General features: G+C 34.7%; 1 pseudogene; it reads left to right on the top strand.

Annotated features, from left to right (window-relative positions):
- LOC141540782 (histone acetyltransferase KAT8 pseudogene) overlaps window positions 1-15,651 on the top strand; it is a 179,316-nt pseudogene that overhangs the window by 18,396 nt on the left and 145,269 nt on the right.

Genomic DNA, 15,651 nt, shown 5'->3' with positions numbered 1-15,651 from the left:
ATCCTTTATAAAAATGGCTATCTATATTCAGAGAAAGAACTAATGAAGGAAAAAAAAAGGATTTTACAAACATTTTTGTGTCTAATATTAGCAATCTCTAGGGTAGGGGAGAGAATTTTTAAAAAAGGAAATCAGTTACTTGATAACTATTATATATTGAAAAGGAATACCAAGTTGTACATAATCAATTTGCAATTTCATGTTCAATCATCTTTTTAAAAAAATTCTACTTTCTTGTGGAAATGCTTCTTTTATTTCATAAATTAAAAATAAAATATATAATTTTTTAAAAGAAAGAATATCAATATCTTAATCCATGAATGGAAAAGAGGATTCCCCTTAGGCCAGTCCTAGGATCTATGCTTTTGAGGATAAAGCATATATATATATATTTGGCATTCTCATCCAAGATCATAGGATTTAAAGCTAGAAAAACTATTACAGATCATTTAATCCTGTATAGCTTTAAATTCAAATGAAGAAATTAAGGCCTGAGAAATTAAATTACATGTGTGGAGTCACAAAGACAGTGCATAACTAGGACTGTTCTTCATTCCCCTGTACATCAGAGAAAGGTTTCAGATAAGCAAGTAGACCAATCAAAAAATAAGTGAAAAATGAGTACAACTAGGGCCTACTGGTATACTGGACTCATACTAAAATAAAGACAAAAAATCAATTGTTAAATTTTTAGTATGAAAATTTTTACACTTCAGATATCAGCAAACACACAAATTAGATTAAGGCAGCTACATGGCTCAGTGGATAGATCACTGGTCTTGGAAATAAGAAGAACTGAGTTTAAATCTGAACTCAGACATTTATTTATAATTGTTATAACTTGGCCCTGGGCCAGTCAATTTACCCTGTTTGCTTCAGTTTCCTCATTTGTAAAATAAGCTGGAAAAGAAATGATAAAGCACTACAGTATCTTTGTTAAGAAAATCTCAAATAGGGTCATGAAGAGTTGGTAACAACTAAAAAACATGATTGAACAACTGCAGACAATATAGATGCATCAGGCAACGTGGTGAAGTGCAAAGCATGCTGGCATGAAGTCAGAGGACTTAAATTCAACTCCTGACTCTGAGATTTGCTAGCTGTATGAACAAAACACAAGTGGGGTTCTCAGAATAATCTGTAAAATGAAGACAATAATACTTACATTGTCTATCTCAGATGGCCCTCTGAGCATTATGTAAATCATAAAGTACCATAGAAACATAAGTTATCACTTTTAGGTATTTTTCTAAAATTATTCTTTAGGAATCTGTAGAACTGAACCATAAAATAATATTTCTTTTTTCCTTTCTTCTCTCTCTCTCTCTCTCTCTCTCTCTCTCTCTCTCTCTCTCTCTCTCTCTCTCTCTCTCTCTCTCTCTCTCTGTCTGTCTCTGTCTTTCTTTCCTAAACTCTGAAGAAAGGAAAAAAATAAAACAGTGAAGGTCCTGAAGGAGACCTAAGGAAAAATCTCTCTTTCCTCACAACAGAGAGCTGAAGATTCCTAGGACAGAATATTATATGCATTGTTAGACAAATCTGTTTATACTTTCTCATTTTTCTTTATCTCAAAGGGTGGATTAAATCTGAAGCTAGAAGTTGGAAAGTGACTAGGATTTTTTTTTTTAAATAGTTTTTATTTACCAGATATATGCATGGGTAATTTTACAACATTGACAATTGCCAAATCTTTTGTTCTATTTTTTCCCTCCTTCCCCCGCCCCCCAGATGGCAGGTTGACCAATACATGTTAAATACGATATATATATATATATATATATATATATATATATATATATATATATATATATATATATATATATATATATATATATATATATGTCCAAACAGTGACTAGGATTTTTAAAACCATCTATATATTTTCATATATATAAAATATTGTTTAAAACCTTTAAAGGAATGTTTTATAAAGGCAAAATGCCAGAGGAATGGTTGAAAATAATAATTTCTGATTCTGTGGCATCAAACCATTCTTTTTGATTATGATTATGATAGCATATCATATCACAGCATCATTATTTCATATGATACAACCAACACAGGAACAGAGTTTATAAAGGGAGAATGCCATTTCAAAGGCATTTATTGAAAGTAATAGGAAAGATTAGAAGGGAACAAAAGAACCCAGAAAAGAAGAGAAAGTTGAATAAGGAGGGGGAAAGATAGCAAAAACAAAGACAAACAAAAAAGAAACTTTTAAAAAGTCTTGATCAAATAGCACCTTATAGCTTTTAAATGTCAGGGTCTTCACATACTAGATTCTTCAACTAACTAATTCTTTCTTAAAACAAAAAATCATTATGTCTTACACATTTTCATTTGCAAGCAAGATAGGTTGTTTTCCATCTTCCAATAGTGCATTTTTTTTTTTTTATTAAATCAATCAAGGGCATTGTATACTTTCTTTCATCAAGAACAGGGGAAAGAGTTGAAGTCAGGCAACTTGAGAAAATCTGCTACCTAGCTAAGCCTTTGTTTTCACAAAAGGGAAGCTGGCCAGCTCTGGTCTTTTCCAGAGAAATCTCTGCTTAGTTAAAAAGAAACCAGAATTGATTGAGAGTACTTGACTTTTATTTGGCCATCCTTCTTCTTTCTTTGTTTCTTTGTTTTTTTGGAACAAAATCCAAAACGTCTCTCTTCCCCCTCCCCCTCCCATCTTTTCCCCCTCTTCTTCTCTCCTCTCCCTTTCTCCTTTTCTTCTCCCTCTTTCTCTCCTTCTCTCTCTCTCTTTCCTTCTTCCTCTCCCTTTTCTTCTCCCTCTCCCTCTCCCTCTCCCTCTCTTTCTCTCCCACCCTCACCCTGATCCTACTTCCCTCCCTTCCACTCCTTCTGTTTTTCTGTCTCCATCTTTTGATCCTGCCTTTCACATTCTCCCCTAAGTGAAACTGAAAACAAGCTCCCAGCATGGAACCTCTGCTACCTGAATTTTCTTAATCCCTTTTCTTCCTCTCTAGACAAGAAGAATTTGTGTTCCAATATTACTTAAAACTATACAAAAATCTTTGGGATACTCTATATTTTGTATATACCTAGTTATTTACATATTGTCTCCCCAATTAGAATTTGAGCTTCAAGTCAGGCTTTGTTTTTTTGTTTGTTTTGTTTTTTGTTTTTATTTTTTATCTTTTTGAGTATGTACAGCTTGTAGCACAGTGCCTGATACAGAGTTAGTCTTTAAATGTTATTGACTGATTGATCAGAATGTTTCCCACCCAAAGGAAAATTACCAGATTACATAAAAAATTATTATATTGGACTAGATCAGTTCTCAAATTTTTTATCTCCAGATCCCTTAGCTCTTGGAAATTATTGAGGATGCCCCTCCCAAAGAGCTTTTATTTTTGTGGGTTCTATTTATCAATATTTACTATATTAGGTATTAAAACATATTAGTATTAGTACAAAAACATAATAAGTACTTTTAAATGTTTATTGACTGGATCCTCAGCAATATCATACTTTGAGATCTGCCAAACTAGTTGATCAAGGTAAGTTCTAACTCCATCAGTTGGTGGAGGACTCTGACTGCCAGATATTTGGATATTACTTTGTTGGCAATGGACAGCTGCTGACATTTTCTTTTGTTTTGTTTTGAGAGAAAGGGAATGGTATAAAATAGTATTTTCAGTTTCCTTTTCTCCTTCCAGGAAAAAAAATCGAGAGGGAAAAAAATTCATTATCCATTTTAAGTTCATATTTCCCTTAAAGAAGGCTTTAACAAATACAGTGACTAAGTTTGTTATCTCCAAACTTACAGAAATATCTATAAAGTTTGCATTTTTCAAAATGAATCTTTATCTACCCCCACTGATGGTTACAGATTATGATGAAAGAATAGCAGAAATATGAAACAAATCACTCATGAAACAGATCCACGAAGCCATTTGTATCCCTGTAAGTCAGAATAGTCAGGACTTAGTCTAGTCTCAACCAGAGTGAATTATTCATATACTGCATTGGCTTTTGAAAATGTGGTATCTTTCCATAGATAGTCTCTGGTGAATAGTAAAGAATTTGCAAATGTAAATTGCATCTTGCATTCTGTAATATTTTTGGTCATTATTTTATATTATTGAATATGAACATTGAACTATTTATAATTTACCCAGATTTTCCCATCCCAAGTTTTTAATCAGTTGGATATGTCAAATCATGGATTTGAAACATTTTGCCTCCTTCATAATGTACTTTGTTGTGATGGTGAGTGCTATGAAGGAATATACGCTAGGACCTCTGGGAAGCGTTTATGTTTATGATATACTTATTTTTATTGACTCACTAGTGAAAGTGATTGCTGGAGTTTAGCTCTTTCTTAAATACATATTTTCGTTCAATTTCTTTTGAGTATAGTTTGAATTTTTATGAATCTTTCATTTTATGTGTCAAACTTAGGAGAAAAAATAAACTACTCTCCTTTTCTGATCCTGAAGGGCACAACAGTGGGTCTTTTAGGAACCATGGGAGGAAAGAAAACCATTCTTCGCCTGGGGTCAGGAAGATGAATTCTCCCATTCCTTCAAAAAAAAAAATCCTATTGAAGCTTTTTTGCTAGGTTTGTAACATCCCATCCTCCTCCAATCTCTGGGTAAGAGAATTGGGCTGAAATTTAAACTGGACTGGAAATGGAAAGCACTTCTATTTATCATCAAACTCATTTAAATTGAATTATAGGGAACTGGTACAGCATATATATAATATATATATGCAGAGGTTTATGTAATATATTCTCTACATTATATACACATACCCTTACCTTGGCCATTCATTCTAGGTAACTCTTGTTTTGTTCTTCAGAATCTGTCTTGTCACATCCATGCCAGTATAAAATTGGGGCAGCATTGTTTTTCAAAAGATTTCTGTATTCACTTTTTCAATATGCAGGATTGAGAAAGATGAAGCCTTTTTTTGTGCATTGAAAGGAATGAATTAATTTCCAAACATTCAGGCTTCTTAACAGATCTTTTGTTGTATAAATAATCACAATGGCAAAATATTCCTCTTGTTCTTTCTAAATTTCTTATGATGTCATTTCTGTGCTATATAATTTTTTCCCTTGTGGAGATATATATTATATATATATTAAATGGTTAAGTACCATAGATATCATTGTAACCATTTTGCAGACAAAAAATGAAGGCTCATAAGGATGAAGTAATTTGTTCACTGCAGAGGCAGTATTCAAACCTTCCTACTCCATCACTTCTAAATCCAACAATTTAGTTGCTATCTCTGGAGCTAAAAAACTGAAAAGAAAGAGTCAATGATAAAAAGAAAAAAGATTGATTAATCCACATTCTCTTTGGTAAAATAAATAAAATGGAAAGAGCTGGAAATTGTATTAATGGGTTAATAGTATTACCTCAAAACTAAGGAACATGCATTGTAAATAATATATACTTATCTTATAAATTGGGACATATATGCAGAGGTTTATGTAATATATTCTCTACATTATATACACATACCCTTACCTTGGCCATTCATTCTAGGTAACTCTTGTTTTGTTCTTCAGAATCTGTCTTGTCACATCCATGCCAGTATAAAATTGGGGCAGCATTGTTTTTCAAAAGATTTCTGTATTCACTTTTTCAATATGCAGGATTGAGAAAGATGAAGCCTTTTTTTGTGCATTGAAAGGAATGAATTAATTTCCAAACATTCAGGCTTCTTAACAGATCTTTTGTTGTATAAATAATCACAATGGCAAAATATTCCTCTTGTTCTTTCTAAATTTCTTATGATGTCATTTCTGTGCTATATAATTTTTTCCCTTGTGGAGATATATATTCAAATATACAGAGAAATCCTTTGTTATAGCCAAGAGAATGCTGAATTTAGAATAAGAAACTTACATTCTGGCCCTAATTCTATGACTTCTTAGTCATGTGATTTTGTGCAAATCTCTTCAATTTCCTCTTCTGGAAATAATAGCAATAGAGACTAGACTTATGATTTCATTGGTATAGGAAATTACAAATGTGCATATCATTCAAAACAAATCCCCACCTCAGCCTTGTCCAAGAAAAAAAGAAAAGAAGGAAAGAAAGAAAAAAGAAAGAAAGATAGGAAAGAAGAAAGGAAGGAAGGAGGAAAAAGAATGAAGAAACAAAGGAGGGAAAGAAAGAAGAAAATGATAGGAAGGAAAGAAGGAAGGAGAGAAAGAAAGAAGGAAATGATGGAAGGAAGGAAGGAAGGAAAGAAGGAAGAAGAAGAAAAGGAAAGGAAATTTTTTTTATCTGTACTCTAAGTCCATTACTTCTTTATCTGGAGATAAGTAGTATGTTTAATCATGAGCCCTTTGGACTGTGTTTAGTCATTGTGCTGATCATAATTACCAAGTCTTTTGAAGCAGATTATTTTTACAATAATATTATTATAGTATAAATTTGATTCTGCTCATTTCACTCTGTATCTGTTCATATAACTCTTCTAAAGTTTATTTGAAACTCTTCCAAAGTTTATTTGAAACTATCCTCTTCATCATTTCTTATTTCACAATAGTATTTATCACATTCATATATTATAACTTGTTCAGCCTAGTTGATGGCTCAGTTTTTAATTCTTTGCTACCACAAAAAGAACTGGTATAAATATTTTTATTCATATGATTCCTTTTCTCTTTCTTTGATATATTTAGGGGTATAGACCTAGTAGTGGTATCATAATATAATGATATTTCAATAGACCCAGGTAAACCAATTTATTTTACCATTCCCAGTGATGAACTTCTAATTGATTTCCATTTCTTTGCTGGCACAAAAAAAAAATATTCTACTATGAATATTTTTATGTATTTGGGATCTTTTTTCCCTTCTGTTTTTAGTCTCCTTGGGATATATGTCTAGAGATAAAATCTCTAGAATAGAGAGTAGGGACATTTTAAAATTCCCCATTCTTTTTAAAAATTAATTTAAATTTTCTTTTTGGTTATACATGTGCATTCTTTTTTTTTTTAAACATAGATTTCCTTTCAAATCATATTGGGAGGGAAAAATCAGAACAAAAGGGAAAAATCATGAGAAAATAAAACAGAAGAAAAAGGGGGAAAAGCATTTTGATTTACATTCCATCTTCATAGTTCTCTTCCTGGATGCAGATGATTTTTTTCCATTCAAAGTTTATTGGGATTGCCTTGAATCACTGAACCACTGAGAAGAACCAAATCTGTCTGTCATAGTTGATCATCCCACAATCTTGCTTTTACTGTTAGCAATATATTTCTGCTTCTTCTTGTTTTGCTCAGCATCACTTAGTACAAACCTTTCCAAGCCTTTCTAAAATTAGTTTTTTCATCATTTTTTATGGAACAATAATATTCCATTGCTTTCATATACCATAACTTACTTTTTCAGTCATTCCTCAAATGATGGGCAGTCATTCATTATCCAGTTTTTTGCCACCACAAAAAACCTGCTACAAACATTTTTGCAGATGTGGGTCTTCTTCCCTCCTTTATGATTTCTTTGGGATATAGATCCAATAGTGGTGCTGGTTTAAAGGGTATGCACAGCTTTATAGCCCTTTAAGGAACAGTTCCAAATTGCTTGGATTATTTCACAACTCCACTAACAATGCATTCATTCGTATCTCCATTTTCCCACAGCCCCTCCAATGTTTGTCATCATCTTTTTCTGTCATTTTAGCCAATCTGAAAGGTGTGAAGTGGTACCTCATAGTTGTCTTAATTTGCATTTCTCTAATCAATAGTGATTTAGAGCATTTTTTGTATTATCATAGAAGACTTTTAATTTCTTCATCTGAAAATTGTCTGTTTATATCATTTGACCATTTATCAATTAGGGAAAAACTCTTCAGTTTTTAGAAAAGAATGGCATGGTAAATACAGGGCAAGTTTTCAATCAGGGTCATCCAGCGTAAAGTCTCACCTCTGACAAACCAATTATGTGTCTATTTGCTTGTCATTTAACTCCTCAGTAAGTGTATAACTTTCAAAGGGATCACCCCATGGAAGGGGATTTCCACAGAGAAGTTCTCCTTTCTTTCACTAATAAAGTCCAGACCATTAATGACAGTTACAATCTAAGTTCCAATTTCTTCTGTGTCACCAAAGGATTTCAAGTACTATGAGTATCCTTTAAATTTTGGCACAATTGGGAGAAGCCTTCATCATCCCCGCTCCAGGTATATCTCTACCTCTTTTGCCAACTAGTTTAGAAAAACAGTAGCAATTATGGCAAAATCATTAGCCCAGGCAGAGGTAGAAAGAGAACCTATAAATGGTAAAGGGGGTTGTTCCTACATTATGGTATGAAGGTATAAGCAGGTGATTTGGAGGCCAGGGAAGATAATAAATGTCCTGGAAAATAAATCCTCCCAGCATTCTTTAAATCACCAGGTTTATATCAGACTATACATTTTTGAACCCAGACTGGCTCTTGCCAGAGCTTTACCTTTCAGAGCTCTCTGACCACTTTAACCTTTTGACCACTATAAGATAGAAATATGAGCTATAATGATTAGGCCTTCTAGCATTCACCAACAGATCACATGTAAATCAATACAAGAGCATTTGTTTCAGTTTCTTGAATCTAATATACTTCACCCTCAGATAAATGTAATCACTTCTTTGTAATGTGATGTGTGGGATGGTGGTACCTGATGAATTTGTCTTTAGCTTTCTCCAGGGTACCTTTCTTTAGCCCACTTCCAAAATCCAATAAGACCATGATAGCCACAACACACTTCATGCAAGCATCCCTTGATAACTTTGGGGAAGATTTCACAATATTCCATTTTAATAAAACTGTTCTCTAAAATCTACAGCAAGCATATGGCACAGACACTCTCTGGCTGCATTTTTTTCCTCTCCTGCAAATCTAACCTCTTTCCCTCCCTCACCTAATTTTCACACCACATCTTTGGAGGCATAAATCCTGCTTAGAGACTTATCTTAGAAGGAATTATCAATACATATGTGAAATATGTAAAAGCCCAAGGTAAACATGCCAGGTATTGCCTTGTGAGGATCAGTGCTTGGGATTTTCTTCAGTAATCCCTAGGCTTCACAAGAAAAGCCAAGAGTCAGGGAATCTGCAGCAATATCTGACAGAAGCAATACACGACAGCAGATCCCAGAGTTTGGAAAATGTCCACAAATAAGCACAACAAACAGACAAGCAACAAGAACAATTAATTGAACATCATCTCCCCCTCCTGGTTTCCTTCAAGTCCCCAAAATTTCATCTTTTACAAGAAGCCTTTCCTAATTTCTCGTAATTCTAATGCCCTTCCCCCATCCCCAACATAGATTAATTCTCTCCTATTTACCCTGTATATGGTTTGCTTGTATCTAGTTGTTTACATGTTGTCTTTTCCAGTAGAAGCTAAACTGTGAGCTCCTCAAGGACAGGGATTGTATTTTGCTTTTCTTTATATCTTCAGTACTTTAGTTACATACTAGGTGCTTAATAAATACTTATTTTCTGACTAATAGCACAGGGAAAATTCCAGCAAGCTGCTTTCTACCCTATGTTGCCAATATAGCTAAATTCTGTTTCACAAACAATGCCTGTTTTAGTCTTTCATCTCACATAATTTTGTTATTATCCTTCAGACTTACCATATGTTATTTAATTCAAGCATCAGAGCAACCCTTGGAAAAAAGGTGTTATTATTATCTCCATTTTATAGATGAAGAAAATAAGGCAGAGAAAGGGTAAATGACTTGCCCAGGATTAAAGTAATTATCTGAGGTGGGATTTAAAATCAGGTCTTGACTGAGCCAAATACTCCTACCCACCTAGATGGCTTTTAAGGTTCCTTCAAGTACTAAAGTTCTCTGGTCTGTGATTCTTTTATAATACTTCTGATAGTTGGTCATCTAGTATCTATCTCACAGTGTTGCTATGAGCATCAAATGAGAAAATACTTGTAAAACTAGCATAGTTCCTGGCATACATTAAGTGCTTAGTAAATGCTTATTGTTATTTATGTATAGAGAGAGACTGGGCTGCAATATGTTGCTATGGGGAAAGTGGAATGAAGCTCATCAGCTTTTTCAGTCTTCTTCAACTGAGAAGAGGTATAACCTTCTCCTGTAAAAGAGAATCTTATCAATTGTTATGGGCCAGAACTCTGAACTTGAAACAAGGATTTTTACAAGTACTAAGTAGAATTGATGAGATGATGGTTATCTAGTTTAGCATGGTGCTTCGTGGTTCTCTAAGTTCAGTATGATTGATTTAATCTTACAAATAATGGTTTCCTAGTGATATAATGATTGGTTTATGCTCAGTGTAGAACCTCAGCTAGGTTGATAGAGAGAGCTAGAGAAGACAAATGGATTGGAGGCTTGTGCTTCAGCACAAGCCCTTGGACTCAGATTCATTCATCCCATCTCACAGCACCTTGGTGGGTTCATTTTCTCCACTGAAAGCAAGATTCTGGAAGGCCTTTAAGAAAGCTAACCAGGTCCCAGGAAAGGAGACAAGATTTTTTTTTTTTTCTTTCTTTTTTTTTTTTTTTCCCCCCTGAGGCTGGGGTTAAGTGACTTGCCCAGGGTCACACAGCTAGGAAGTGTTAAGTATCTGAGACCAGATTTTAACTCGGGTCCTCCTGAATTCAAGGCTGGTGCTCTATCCACTGTGCCACCTAGCTGCCCCCAAGGAGACAAGATTTTGAAGGAGATAATAAAGAATTTGGACTTCAACCCCTGGCTACTTTTGTGGTGATTGCTGAACTGAAAAGAAGGCTGCCCCAGAGATCTCCAAGAAAACCCAACTGAGAAAATTATAATTAATCACAGAATCCCCTGAAAGGGATATTAGTTGACTCTGAAGATAAGTGGATAAAGACCATATAGAAAAGTAGAGTTATGATATTCTGTAAGGAACAGCAAAGACATGAGACTTGATGGGGAGCATCCAAAGGAGCTGGCCCATCAAGAGAGTCATATAATAACATTATTAGCAAATATTGATAATTCTGAAGTATAAGAGGCATGTTATTGCTCTCTGTGGGTGTCCTGCTCACATGGTCCTTGAATGTATTTTTTCCTCTCATGACCCTTATTCTTCATATCAAGGATATATGCATTTATGGGACAGAACATTTAAAGATTATAAGTGGAATGTTCTATCATTATTACTGCTATGCTATTTCATTAAATGTCTTGCTTTGAACTAAGTGTGTCCTCTGGTTGAGGTCTTCTGGGGTAAGGTCTGATGAGGATTCTGACCTTCCAAGTACTTAATACCTGGGGTAATTTCCTGATAGTACATGAATAAAAGGGTTCTGAACTATTTTTACACATACACACACACTACACAGATGTGCATGTATACATATACAGACGCACACCCATACACACACACATATACAGTCAGGGAGAAAAAATTATGTTAGCATTGGAACTATAGGTTCTTTTTATGAACATCTTGTACATGTACAAGATACATAAGTGCATAGACAGTTTTTATTTCACATAACTATCACGGTGCCCTGGACAGACTGTATGTTGCATTAAATTGAATTGTTGTTGAGAGTCCAATGGCTATTTAGTTGAATCTTTAAACTCTTAATGATTAGAAATGTTAGATATTAGAAGAACCTTAAAGGTCATCTAGCAGTACCTTAGCCCTATTTTGGAAGTAATATTGTGTGACTCAGGAAAAAAAAGTTATTGCCCCTAAAATCCTTGGTATTGGCAAATGATTCAACATCAGAAATAGATATAATTTTATCAATAGACACAATGCTAAAAATTTTGCTTTATTATTTTTCTTGCCCCTGCTTCCTAAAATCATTAGGTCTTTACATCTGTGCTGTAGTAGAATCATCCTTTATATGTTGTTTCTCCCTATTAGATGAGATCCTTAAAAACAAAAACTTTTTCATTTCTATCCATATCAATAGTGTTTAGCATAGAACCATACATATAGCAAAAGTTAAATAAAATAAATGTTTCATTTATTCATTCTCTATAGTTTGTGTTTAATCAGAATTATTCAGAAGAAGGTAGAACTAGAAGTGCTGGTAGGATTTGACTCGATGGAGAGAGTAAACTGCACATTTTAGGCAGCTTGAGCAAAGGCACAAAAACAGGAATGAATATGACATATTCTCCGCACAGCGAGGAGGCTGGTCTGGCTGGGATTATAGTTGTTTTAAAAAATTGCCTAAATACATCTTCCTTTCTCTTTTCCTATCTGAGAGGATGAAATGACTCTATTCCTAATCAGGAATAACATTTCCATTTGTACTCTTGATTTCATCCCTTTCTGCATCCTCTGGGATTTTATTCCATCAATTATTGCCTCTTCTTTGCCACATCAATTTCTCCCACTTTTGCTTGTTTCTCCTTGACCTACAAACATGATCAAGTATCCTCTACATAAAACAAAACAAAACAAAAGTAACTAACCCAAATCTTCCCTTGGTCCTGCTGCTCAAGATCCTCCTCTATATATGTATGCTATCTCCTTTCTAAAGATGAGGATAATAAGAATAATATACATTTACAAAGCATTTTAAGATGGAGAATAACAGAATATGAGCTCCTGAAAAGTGTGAACTCTTGCTTTTGTTTTTATACCCCCATGCCTAGGAGAGTGTTTGCCTTACAGTAGGTGCTTAATAAATGTTTGTGGATTGATTCATATAAATAGCTGAAAGACTTAAAGAATATTCAGATTTTAGAAAATCAATCCAGCTCGATTTTGCTACCTTTTCTGGTAAGAGTTGAAGAAGAGAAAGAAATAATAATCAATATTTGTAATAATGATAGCATTTATATAGTTCTTTAAGATTTATAAGAAGTTTTATGCATCTTATCTTATCTGATTCTCACAATGATCCGGTGGGAGAGGTGCTATTATTATCTGCATTATACAGATGAAGAAACTGAGGCAGACAGTGACTTGTCCAAGGTCAAGCATCTAGGAAGTATTTGAGGCTAGATTTAAACCAAGGTCACCTTATTCTCTTTATCATTCCACCTAGCTGCCAATTTGAATCATGGTGCAGTAGAATAAATGCTTGATTTAGAGTCAGAGGAGTTGGATGGATTTTTTTTTTAAATAGTATTTTATTTTTCCAAATACATGTGAAGATAGTTTTCAACATTCATTTGTTTTCCAATTTTTTCTCCCTCCTTCTCTTCCTTCCCCCCCCTCCAAGACAGCAAATAATCTGATGTAGGTTAAATACTTGCAATTCTTTCGAACATATTTCCATATTTGACATGTTGTGTGAGAAAAATCAGAACAAAAGGTAAAAATTCATGTGAAGGAAAACAAATAAAAAAAAGTTGAAACTACTATGTTTTGATCCACATTCAGTGTCCCCAGTTCTCCATAGGCAGTGTCCCCAGTTCTCTCTGTGTTCCAGCTAGTCAGTACCTGAAGTTCCATCTCAGAGGATAGGGCACTGGACCTGGAGTCAGGAAGCCCTGAATTCAAATCCAGCTTCTGGTACTGACTAGTTGGGTGATCCTCCTGAATAAGTGTTACTTAACCTCTATTTGTCTTAATTCACTGGGGAAGGAAATGACAAAGCACTCTAGTAAATTTACCAAAAAAAACCCATGTACAGTTCACAAGGTCATAAAGAGTTGAACAGGACTGAACAATAACATTTATATTTGTTATATATGCTATATGTGTCTATATCATCTTCAACTATATCATTTATATTTATATAGCTATATTGCTATATATTGCTATTTAATTTATTTCCATCCTGAGTGACTTCAGTCCCATTCCCATTGAACAGGAGACTTTGGCATGGGAAAACCTACCATTATGTTGTTTTATTCCTTGAATGTTCCCAATATTGCAAACAGAGAGAAAGCCAAACCAGAAATGTATAATTAACATTTATAGAAAATGATTACATGATAATTTTGTTGTATATTTGAAAGGAATAACAAGATGTGCATAGTAGATATGCAGTTTCATGAAATCATTTTTATGGTTCTGTGTTATAGAAATATTTGTTTTATTCTGTAAATGTAAAATAAAATAAATGTACCAAACCACAGGGCCACAAAGCTGTTGTGCAGTGAAAAGGACTTAGAAAGACCTGTTATTCTGAATCTTCTACTTGGAGAGGTCACCTAGACACTTTAAAGCAATATCTCAGGTTTTTAGTTCATAAAATTGTTAAAACAACTTGTAATGGAGATTTGGCAGGCATTCAGACTAAATAAGATGGCATCATCTATGTGTAAAGCTCTCTGAAATAGGGTCCCTTGAGGACTGGAGCATATGTGGATGTTCTGTATTGGACTACCAGGCTGGTTGGAGGGCAGTTTTTTCCCCTTAGTTGCATAGCTGCAACAGTCAGTGTTTATAAAATGGCCTGACAGCATCAGCCTGGGCTTTTGCAAGATTCATATCTGATCAAGGAGATGACTCCTTCCTTGTACTGTGGAGAGGAGGTTTTTAGGGTTGCCTCCTTCCCTTTCCTGAGACCTCATACCCCCAGAAATGGGCTGGGTCTTAAGCCTTTTGTTTTGTTCTTTTCTAATGTAGATTTGGAGAAGTAGAATCTGCTCCAGCCTACAAACCTGGAAGAGATCCAGGAATCCAAGAATCTGGGCTGAAATACCCCTCTCTGAGGAGAGAAGGTCCCAGGAATCTATTCCAGCAAAAAACCCAGCAACAATACCACCTTTGGCTGTTAATTACCTGGTTCAAGATATTGGTGGGTCCTTACACCAACAATAGCTAATGAACTCCCAAGACACAGGACGCAACTGATTCAAATTCTATGTAGAAACTATGTAGGATGTAAGGTAGAATCTCATCCTCCTTTTCCATCCCATCCTACACAGTTAGAGAAATTGTCTTGCCATGTTGTCAATATGAAAGACCTGAGCTTAAAAAGACCAAGGTTTCTCATTGCATCCAGGGCCATTTCCAGCCGTCCTGATCTCTATCTGGCTATTGGACCCAAATGGCTCTGGAGGGGAAAGTGAGGCAGGTGACTTTGCCCAGCCCTCTCTCATTTACATTTAATTCACTTGCATGTCACTGCATCACCTCCCTGATTTTACGGTTCTCTTTGAGAAAAAAGGACAAAACAATTGTCAAAGTAAATAGCCCTCTGTAAGAAGTGAATCCTATGTTAAAGGATTAATTAGATTGTTATATCAAGTCACTGGGTCCTTAAAATGGAGAGAACATAGCCAGATGGGTCTTGAGTCATTGTTAAAGTAGAGTTAACCCCCAACTCCTCAGTGTCTGAGAACCCTGACGGGGAAGGGTAAAATGTAATCAATCTAACCCTAAGAAAGTAGGACTCAAGTCAACCATGTTACAGACGCAAACAAGATGATGGATGTAAGTGCTTTGATAAACTAAAATGTAATGCAAATATAGCAGTACTGGTGTTAAGAAAAGAAATTGAGTTGCAAACTAACTTTTGAAGTCTCCCTCGAACCCATTTATTTGTAGCACCTAGACCACGTTCTTTAACATGTTTTGTTGTTGAGTCATTTTTCAGTCATGTCTGACACTTTGGTTACATTTGGATTTTTCTTGGCAAAGATATTAGAGTTGTTTAGCATTTCATTCTCCAGCTCATTTTAAAAATGAGAAAACTGAAGCAAAGAGGTCTCAGTGACTTGCCCAGGGGTCATACAGCTAATAAGTTGTTTGAGATTGGATT

This window comes from Sminthopsis crassicaudata, chromosome 4 (assembly GCF_048593235.1).
Source record: "Sminthopsis crassicaudata isolate SCR6 chromosome 4, ASM4859323v1, whole genome shotgun sequence".
NCBI lineage: Eukaryota > Metazoa > Chordata > Mammalia > Dasyuromorphia > Dasyuridae > Sminthopsis > Sminthopsis crassicaudata.
The sequence above is the reverse complement of the archived record's forward strand: the minus strand, read 5'-3'. Positions and strand labels throughout refer to the sequence as shown.